This window comes from Lactuca virosa, chromosome 6, assembly GCF_052849685.1.
Source record: "Lactuca virosa cultivar CGN04683 chromosome 6, Lactuca_virosa_CGN04683_v6, whole genome shotgun sequence".
NCBI lineage: Eukaryota > Viridiplantae > Streptophyta > Magnoliopsida > Asterales > Asteraceae > Lactuca > Lactuca virosa.
This window is the reverse complement of record NC_136431.1, coordinates 87305164-87314462: the sequence shown is the minus strand read 5'-3', so window position 1 is coordinate 87314462 and position 9299 is coordinate 87305164.

Sequence of the window (9299 nt, the reverse complement as noted above, 5' to 3'; positions counted from 1 at the left end):
AACCAGTCGTGCCTTATAAGTGTGTACATTACCATCCATGTCGGTCTTCTTCTTGAAGATCCATTTGCACCCTACAGTCTTACGACCTGGTACATTCTCAACCAAGTTCCAAACTTTATTGTCATACATGGACTGTATCTCGCTGTCCATTGCCTCTTTCTACTTGGCTGACTCAGGGCCTGCCATGGCTTCCGCGTAACTGTTAGGTTCATCCAGACCTATCAGTGTCTCATCACTGATAAGTGTATCACCTTCCGCAGTAATATGGAATCCATAGTAATGTTCAGGTGCATTCCTAACCCTTGTGGAACGCCTCAGAGGTACAAACTTGTCAATTGGCTCAAAAGAAGTTTCCTCCTCAAGTTGAGTGCTAGGGTTTGAAGTTCCTTCACCACTTGACTCTTGAATTTCTTCAAGATCAACTTGCCTCCCACTGTCTCCTTGGCTTATGAACTCTCTCTCTCGAAAGAAAGCCCTCCTAGCTACAAAGACCACATTCTCACTAGGTCTGTAGAAAAGGTAACCAAAGGATTTCTGTGGGTAGCCGATGAAAATACACCTCTCACTTTGAGGTTCGAGCTTATCATGAGTCTCACGTCTCACGAAAGCCTCGCAACCCCAAATCTTAATGTGGTCTAGTTTGGGTACTTTACCAGTCCACATCTCATGAGGAGTTTTGGCAACTTTCTTTGTGGGAACTAGATTAAGGATATGGGCGGCAGTCTCTAAGGCATACCCCCAAAATGAGATTGGTAGCGAAGCTCGACTCATCATGGAACGAACCATATCCAACAAGGTTCGATTACGCCTCTCAGCTACACCATTCAACTGCGGTGTCCTGGGAGGTGTCAATTGTGAGACAATCCCACATTCCCTAAGATAGTCGAGGAACTCTGAACTAAGATACTCACCACCTCGATCGGATCGAAGCATCTTAATGTTCCTGCCCAATTGATTCTCGACTTCCTGTTTAAACTCTTTAAACCTCTCAAAAGTCTCTGACTTATGCTTGATTAAGTAGACATATCCATATCTACTGTAATCATCAGTAAAAGTCAAATAATAACGATTAGCATCCCTTGTGGCATGTTTGAAGGGCCCACACATATCCGTGTGTATAAGATCCAACAAACCTTCACCCCTCTCACAAGAGCCTGTGAAGGGTGACTTTGTCATTTTTCCAAGTAAGCATGATTCGCAACTATCATCTGACTTTAGGTCAAATGACTCCAATACTCCATCCTTTTGGAGTTGGCCTATGCGTTTCTTGCTTATATGTCCAAGACGACAATGCCATAATGATGCTTTATCCAAGTTATTATCATTAACAGAATCAATACACAATACATTATTTCCTAAGTTATCAACCACAGATACAGTTTCATACACACCATCACAAGGTAATGCTTTAAAATAAAGAACATTATTAAAGAAAGCATTAATCGAACCAACTTCATTATCAAATGAAAAGGTGAAACCTTGTTTATACAATGCATGAAAGGAAATAATGTTTCTTGCCATTTCTGGTGAATAACAACACTTATTCAAATCTAAACTAAACCCACTACTTAGCAATAAATTATAAACTCCAATCTTGGTGACAGGTAAAGTTTTTCTATTCCCCATGATTAAGTTTATTCTTCCATGCTCCACATTCTCACTTCTTCTTAGTCCCTACAAATCAGAACAGATATGAATACCACAACCGGTATCAAGGACCCAAGAGTTAGAATGGGGTGAGTTATTAGATAAGATAGTGTAAATACCTGCATGGTTGGGTTTAACTTTCCCATCCTTCATATCTTGCTGGTATTTTGGGCAGTTCCGCTTCCAATGTGACTTTTCATGGCAATAGAAGCATTCAGCCTCTTTTGGGTTAGAAGAAGGAGTGACGAAACCTTTCTTGGTTCCACTTGAAGAAGAGCCATCAAGGGTCCTAGCCTTGGTACCCTTCGAAGAGCTCTTCCTCTTCTTCCCTCTACCTTTCCCGATTGCCAAAATCGGGGCGGAGTTTGGAGTAGGAGTGTTAACAACCGACTTACCCTTAAGACCTGTTTCTGCGGTCTTGAGGAGCCCCTGAAGTTTGCTGAGTGTGACCTCTTCCTTATTCATGTGATATGTCATGCGGAATTGATCATAGTACGATGGTAAGGAGTGCAAAATGATATCTATTGCAAGCTCCTCAGGGAAGTTCACATTAAGCTTCAGCAACCGATCCACATACCTTTGCATTTTCTGCATGTGGCTCGTGACGGATTCCCCGTCCTTCATCATGGTTGTTATGATAGAGCATATGATTTCATACCTCTCTTGTCGTGCACTTTGATGGTATCTTTCCATCAGATCTTGGTGCATTTCAAAAGGGTAGAAGTCCTCATAGGACTTTTGGAGTTCCGCTGTCATGGTGGCCAACATGATGCATGCCACTTTTGTCGCATCCCTTTCATGTGCCCGGAAGTCAGCGATCTCTTGGGGAGTTGCAGTGGTCTCATCAATCTCCTTAAGCTCCTTGTCAAGGACATATTCTTTGTCCTCGTAGCGGGTAATCATCCTGATGTTTCTGATCCATTCATTGAAGTTGGATCCATCAAAAGTGACTTTCCCACACAAGTTCATAAGGGTAAAGGAGCCATTAGGATTAGAGCCAGAAGCAGCATTGTTTGAAGACATCTGAAAGAAGAGAACAAGATTAGTTTAGATATTAAGAGAGTCCTTAATAAAACACCCAAATGTAATATTAAGACTAGGATCCAATCACAATATATTATAACTTAGAAGAGGTATGCCGTAATCCAAGCTATAACATATTTGAAAGGTAGGTGAATAACGATTCACCAATTTCCACCATGAAAAACGAAATATAAATATTAGGTTTTTAATTGGTTCTTAGAAATTCCTAGATTCTTTTGAGATTCAATGAACTTTTCAAAGGCATGTTTCAATCTCGAGTGTGCCCTCCAAGTTTTGTGACTGGGATACCGAGGATCACAAAACGAGGTGTGAAGTAACCATGCAAATCACTTGGTACCCTCAAGGTTTATCACTCAATCGATGTGCCGGTAAACCACACACGCTCCACCGATGCTATGGTAAACCTTAAGTCACCCTTTACCTACCTTGTTAAGTCCAAGTTAGTGTGCCGGTTAACCACACACGCTCCACCAACGACTTAAACAAAGTGTAAAGTGTAATTTCATGGATTAGCACCTTATTCACATTTTCCTAAAGTAACTAAGATTGGGAATTTAATAAAAGCATTTAGTTACTTTATAATATTCATCATACTTTTAATGAGAATTTATAAGTCCTTGTCTTACCCGTTCGGCTAACGACCCTCCACCGATCAAGGAAGCGGTGGGTAAGAGTGGACACCCATTAAGTTGTCATTTTATAGGCAACAACCTTATACCCCCCTTATAGACCGGCTTCGTGAATGAGGCGTACTAGCGGTAAGACGACTTGTTGTTATACATATATATATTAGTAACTTATAATATTATAAAGTATAAGGGTTGAATTTTAACTTTTAAAATTCTAAGGGTTGGAACTAAAGTTTTAATCAAGACTTTACATGTTCCAAAACTTGAGGGCAAGTTTTGTAAACTTCCAAAACTTTTCATTTCTTATAACTTATGAATTAATTGAGTAATAAAAATGAAGACACTTCATTTTTATAACTCTTGTGTTCTTTTAATGGCTTTAATAAAAGTGAGACTTTTGGTTTTCCATAACTTGAGGACAAGTTATGGACTCCATTAAAACACATTATGATCATAAATTAAAGTACCATGAAGGTTACAAACAATTCCTATGATCATCTAATCTTCATAAGTTCAAGAACATGAATATGAACACTTTCAAGAATAAAAAATTACACTTAAAAAAAAAGCTTGTAATTTTAATAATTGCCATTGTAAATGGATTAGCATAAACATTACACCATCTAAAACAAGCTTTAAAACATCAAAACAGTTTAGGGTAATGTTTCTAGTCCATTTCCAGCAACAAATGTGCAAACTTTCATACGAGCAGAAAACAGAAAAACGATTTTTTTTTCAAGCTGTTTGCACACAAAAAAAAACAACAAACAAACCTAGGCTCTGATACCACTGATGGGTTTTGAGCATTCTAACACTTCCTAAGTGTACATGCAACCCTAATAACCTTGGATCTATGTTTGTCTAATAATCATGCAAAGTTGAATTCCAAGGTTATATTCCTATCTAGCATACATGGGGAACAATTTTAACTTGCATGAAAGATAGAATAACTTACCTTGTTGTTGCTTATGATCCTTGAAACCTTGTGAGCCTAGCACCCCAAGTGTGATGCCTCAAATGCTTCACACAACACCAAATGCTTTTGGAATGACTTTAGAGAGAATACACACTTCTAAAATCGGCCTAGCCCTCTTGTTTCTTATGTGTCGCCGATTTTGGTGGAGAACATGTTGCTTATATAGTGTGTCACATCTAGGGTTACACCATGTAAACCCTAATGTGGCATGACTGTTCATTTCCATGTCCCATGGGTTTGTAACTCCCATGGAGCCTCCATGGAGCATTCAATGCGTTTAACCCAACTTGATTATCCATGGAGCCTTTTAGCCCACTATACAAGATATGGAAGATTTACATAATCTACCCATATATTTAATTAGTTATCTTTTGATCACTTAATTAATTCTAAATTAATTCTTAATCAAACTAATTAAATAATATTATTAATATATTAGAACTTATAATATATTAATAAACCATAAGTGTTATTTCTCTCATTTTAGTTTATCCAATTGCATGGTGCCATGCAACCCAAATGGACCATGCCGGGTCGGGTCAAGTACATACCAGAAATAGTTATGGACTTATACACCTTATCCAACATCTTCTTTATCACACTTTAACTCTCTCAAGCAAAAGAAAGCGACCTAATTTTCACTGTTCATCTTCTTCTTCGACAAGCTTCAACAATGGCAGAATCTTCCTCTGTTCAAAAACCACTACACGCTCCACTCTTCTTGCAATCAAGCCTAATCAGAACTTGTTGATCGATCTTACACCGTTTCTCTACGATACTTACATGTATCAAGTGGTGGAATGCCTGAAATATTCCCCACTCGTCAAAGCTCTATCGACGGTGGAAGTCATTCCAATGGCTTGTCTCTCTCAAATCTATTCTACTGCCACATACGACAAAGGTGCAGACAAGATTTACTTCGACATTCTCAACCAGAAAGCTTCAATCTCAAAGAATCGATTTTGCTTGTTGCTAGGGCTCTCTTTTGAAGAATCCATGGTGAATCCTGATTCCATCTCAACAGGTCAGCTTTTCTCGATGTTCTACAACATGGGGTACACTGAAACCCTAACTACTGTGACCAAGTTCAAGAAGTCATGCCTTCCTCCTCAATGGAATGGCCTCTTCACTCTTCTCTTCAAAGGGCTTTCTGAACGAAGTGCAGGATCTGATGGTGCTATTAAGTCTTTCATGACTCTGCTTTATGGGTTGTACCATGGTCTCAATCTTGATTATGGACTAGTCTTGTGGCTTCGGCTTGTCCAGAGTTTGTCATCTTCTTCTCGCCACACAGAGATTTCATGTGCCCGGTTCTGGACGATTATAACTCAATGGGTTATGGAGCGTTATCATGTTCCTATCATGGCGGACTCACTGCTTTCCTCTATTTCTATATTTCATACCACCAACATCATAGTCACTCATCCATATAAGTATCTCTTCGTTGGTTCCATTCCTGAGACAATGTATGCTTGTGTGTCTCCTTCGAGCAAGCTTATTCAGGAGTACAAGAAGCTTCCCTCTTCTGGTCCAAGGGAACTCACTCCTGAAATGGTGAAATCTATTGACGAAGCAGACAAACCTGCTAAACGGGGCAAGAAGCAAGACGCGAAAAAGGGGGATAAAGGAGGTCAAGTCTCAAAGATTCAGACTCCAAGGAAGCGAAAGTCTGAGAAGGCAGCACCTTCCCAGCCCAAGCAGAAGAAGACCAAGAAACCTGCTCGGAAGCTTATTCTTCAATCATCAAGCGACTCAGACTCTGAGTACGTGCCTCCTGGTCATCAATCAACCATTCCAAGCGAATCTGAGAGCGAAAGCTCAGATGATGAAGGTTCGGCTCGTGGAGATACTCCACCTCGTTTGCCTACACCAGAGGTACATGTTCGCTCCAAAGCACCTTCTCCTCCACCTGTTTCTATTCCTATTTCCTTACCTCCCATTTTCCCTATCATCACATCACAACCTTCCTCTACCATTCCTATATATACACTTATTTTCACTGACGCTACAACTACCACCACTACTGGAGTTCGGACCAACGTATCTGATACGGGGGCTCGTTCTTCGGCACCCGAAACCCCTGTTACCACCAAACCTCTATCACCTACCCAATCCACAGAAACCAATATCGTTCTTGGAGGTGAGGACTTGGAGTTTGATTCTACTTACTTCAGTCCTTATCGTGTCCAAAGCGATGATGATGAAAACGCTCCTCTCACCAAGCGACATCTCAAGGTTGTTACTGATAAGATTGACTAGTTACTTTCTTCATCCTCTGCTGGTGCTTATTCAGAAGCAGCCCTCAAAGCTTTGTTCTCTTCAGTCGTACAAGAACATGCTACCTCTATCTCCGATGCTGCAAAGGCTATTGATGCTTCTACCTCCCAATGTCAGAAGGCTTCGCTTGCTGTTGAAGCCTCCACAAAAGACTGCAAGGAAGCGACCGCAAAAGTCGAGAAACTAATTTCAGAGGCTCAACTCTTCTTGGATTCTTTGCAAGCTGCTGCTCAGAAAAACGCTCAGACAGTCAATGCTTCTGTTGACAATCTCACGCGTTCACTGGAGGCAGAGAAGACACAACTTGAAGTGGCTTGAAAAGCTATTGAAGCTGCTAACGAAGAGCTTCATACTAAAGTTGATGATCGCTTAACTCAGCTTGAGGCCGAGCTTGCAGTCGAAAACAAAATAATGGATGACCTGGACAAGCGAACTTCCCAGCTCAAAGTTCAGAACTTAAAGCTCTGAACCGCAACCAAAGAGCTTGACGATTTAAAGTCTGAACGAGAGGTGATTCGAAGCTCAGTGGGCGATGTCCATTCAATCTTGTTGCATCTCCTGGATGCCCATGACTCAATTTTTACTATCTCCATTTGACGCCACTTAGCTGAGAAGCTACGACCTGCTTTGGATATCTTAAGTCGGATAAAAGGTGTTCCGGAGACTACTGTTCTTCCGAAACAAGGGGGAGAAAAGGTTCCTCAAGGCAAGGCTGGTAAGGCTCAACCTCAACCCCCTCCAGAACCAAAAGCTACTGTTGGACCGAAGGATAATGTAGCTTCGGCCAGTAAGAGGGAAAAGAAAAAGAAGAAGATTGGATAAGACGATGAAGATGAAGATGATGATATTGAAGACATCATGAAAGGGAATCCTTCTCAACCTCATCAGAAAACCAAGCCTTCTGATCAAGAGATTCGGGAGAAGATGAATCTTTTGGAGAAAGAGTTAAAATAAAAAGAACTCTTAGAGAAAAAGAAGTCCATGTTTCCGGAATGGACCATTGAATCGCTCCGGAGGGAAGTCATTGATGAACCGAGTACTCACTGGCTTGAACCTGTTATCTCGTTCGGTCTTGAGAACTCGAAGGATGCTCAATTCGATATGCCAATCACCCGAAAGGCATTTATCTTCCATTGCTTTGACTCAACGGCTGCCGTTCCCTCTCCAGACCCGAAGGTAGATCGGGATTTATTGGAGTTTTATCTGGAGTTTGCTCAGCCACAATACTTGACATGGAGCACAAAGAAGATTACAACGGTCAAGGTATTGAAGCCCTCTTCGGCTGGGAAATTTGTTAATGTTAAATTCAAAGTAACCCGAGGCTCAGATAGCTCGGTTCATACTATTTCCCTGGCTGATCTGCCGAACTTGAACCCGCACGACTGGATACTCCTCAACAATATTTTATTGTCTAATCCTCAGGAGTATTAGCCGATCATTGATCACATCAAGCGAATGCTTGTTTGTTAAATTCACGAAGTAGCAAAGATGGATCAAGAAATCGCATCTGCCATTCACAAGCGAACTACGATAAAACCGATTGGAAGAACTGGCAATGTGAATGCGATGATCAAGGGCAAAATCAATCCTAAGTTTCATACAGTGATGTTCATTAGGGGAGAAGGTCAAAAGTGTCTGTTCGCTCTTATTGACAAGCACCTGTTCTCAACTGCTTGCTTGGAGCACATTTTGGAGATCATACACAGGTGTAATCAGAACAGTGAAGCTGACAAGAAGTTGTTCACCGATATGCTTCGCTGGTACATTTAGTTTTGGTAGACACTTCTTGCGATCATCCCTCGGTTTTTCAAGGTTGTGAAGCAGGTCAAGGTTACTCAACCGAAGTAGTCTCTCGCCTCTTTTGACGCAAAGGGGGAGATTGTTGGGTATAATAGTGTTGCTCTTTGGGCTCGGTCCTTAACCCAATTTTGTTATTCGGTTTGGGCTTGTCCAACCGTGTTTGTTTTATTAGGGTTTAGTATTTAAGGTGCATGCATGCATCCTTCATGATTAGCGCTTTAATTATTATTCTGGATATTGTACTGTAAACCCTAGCTCGCCTCTACAGTGGAAGTTCTTAATCGAGCTCTGCTGAGGCGTGACTATATTTGAATCATTAAGCATTACTTGATTCTATATTGTGTTGATTGTGTTTGTTTGCTTTTATCGTTTAACCTGTTGAAGATCTAATCGATCTAAGAGCTTTTCAACTCATCATACCTGGTGAAACAGTCCATGGAGTATACTGTTGGTATGCCAATTGGTGATGGTTCGAACCTGAGTGGGGGAGAACTGGGTATTCTATTGAGAGGATCATCGATCTGTTCAAGGGCGGTTAGAGAACTGGTTATGGAGATCTGCGGTGCGGACATATGAGACTTGGGTTATTGGTGGATGAGGCATGGTGCAGAGCGGGATGATGCACGTTATACATGTTTAGGAAAGGATGAGTGTATCCACAATGAGTAGCCATTGGTCAGAGAACTTATTGTGATTATGAACCCTTCGAGTTTGTAGTGGTTGAGTTCAAGGCGGTTGCCTTGTTGAGGACCAGTTTCGACTATTGATAATTTCTAGTTCGACGTAGGGGTTGTTATATACACTCCATGAAGGGCAGCAGTTGTTTGGCAACCAACTTTAGAGTCGGTATGAGTATTCTCGCATAGGTTGAGCAGAAGAGGATGGGGTTTCGGATTGTCATCAACGTGTTCTTGGTCATTGACGAT